The sequence below is a fragment of the Cyprinodon variegatus genome, unplaced genomic scaffold (assembly GCF_000732505.1).
Source record: "Cyprinodon variegatus isolate N-32 unplaced genomic scaffold, C_variegatus-1.0 Scaffold611, whole genome shotgun sequence".
In the NCBI taxonomy this organism is placed as follows: domain Eukaryota; kingdom Metazoa; phylum Chordata; class Actinopteri; order Cyprinodontiformes; family Cyprinodontidae; genus Cyprinodon; species Cyprinodon variegatus.
In genome coordinates, this window is record NW_015151064.1 from 337,728 (window position 1) to 339,392 (window position 1,665).

Sequence of the window (1,665 nt, forward strand, 5' to 3'; positions counted from 1 at the left end):
CTTATAGTTAGAGTGGCTCAGGTTATCCTGAGCTATCTCTATAGTTATGCTGCTATAGGCTTAGACTGCTGGAGGACATAGGGACCCTTATTCATCATTCTGCTCCATTCTATCTCTATTCTCCCACTCTGTACAATTTGTTAGTTAAATATACTCTCTCTGCTGTTTCTCATAGTAGCTTCATCTGGTCTGCTCCTGTTTGGCTGTGACACCACCCTGAAGAGACATATCAGCTTTGCTGTTGCCATCAACACCTTTGTTTATAGATGATTGAGCTTGGCCTGTTTTTCAGTGTAGTCCTGTTTTTCTGACAGGGACTAACTGGATGTGCTCTTTTCATCCTCTAACATGGGGGCTGGCTTGGAGCTCATCTGCCTGGCTGTGTCTTTCTTGGACAGGAACTCCTGTGGAGATTGGTGACAAGTTCCGTTTGTATCTCTGCTTATTTCTGTATGTCTGCTTCTGTCTCCTTGAACCCTGGTCGGCCTGGGAAGATGGCCGCTCACGCTGAGCCTGGTTCTTCTGGTGGTTTTTTCCTGTTAAAAGGGAGTTTTTCTCTCCAATGTCGCTAAAAGCATGCTTCTGCGAGGGATTGCCTTCAAGTTAATGATTCAATGTAATCAACTGCTTTTCCTTGGAAAACTTTAACTTAAGCAGATTTTTTTCAATCCAAGCTTCAAATCAGCAGATGAGGATCTACGACAAAAATAGGCCCTTCAGGGCGAACGGAGCTCACTTTGGCCTCTTCACTGAAACAGACAAACTGTTAATGATACAGCCCTGATATTTTCTAGCAATAATTTTAACCTTAAAATAAACAATATAAAGCAGATTTGAGCAGATATTTTTGGATCCAAGCTTAAAATCAGCAGTTGAGGATGTATGGCATACAGTATTTAGGCTTTTCTGGGCATCTGCCTCATTAATTGACAAAGGCCAAATTGTGGCCGATATGAGAATTCTATTTTTGCCTGCAAACATTTGAAAGACACTTTGAGCGCTGACTCTGCTTTTCTGCCCCCCTCTGAACACTGAGCTGCTCCGTACCGCCCCTCACCTCAGTGTGCTCTCTCTGCACTGTCCCTCATAGCTGCTGCTAGCGTTAGCATGGAGTTAAATGAAGCTGTTTACTCCATGGTAGGAGTAGATGGTAGAATGTGATTGAAAAACTAGGATTATTTACTGGATTATTTAATTACAGCATTGTTTTTTACCATGCGTTTACATACTGAAAGTAAAAAAAATGCTAAGAATAGCCATTTAAAGTAAGGCCACAATAAAAGTTCACATTATTTATCATTTTCTGTATTTTTGGCTCCAAAAATGGTTTCTACCCTGACTTTCATTACTTTAAAACTGGCTCTAAATCAGGTTTTCATTCAGGCAACATTATACATTGATAACATGCTTAACCAGAGGTGGTCAGTGTGTACTAAACTATCTCTTATGATCAGCAATCTACTTGTAAAAAAAAAAAGAAGGGGGATGGTGGAATTTTTTTTTTTCATTGAAGCATACACAGCGTAATTAATATACGGTAGTCTATTAACCAAAAGCACTATGCATGGTCTGGTTGTTAAATGCCAGGTACGCCGGTCATTGACTTGACCTTACAGTAGAACTGCAGTCAGTCCCTGGACTGGCATGGCTATCACTGCCCCTACA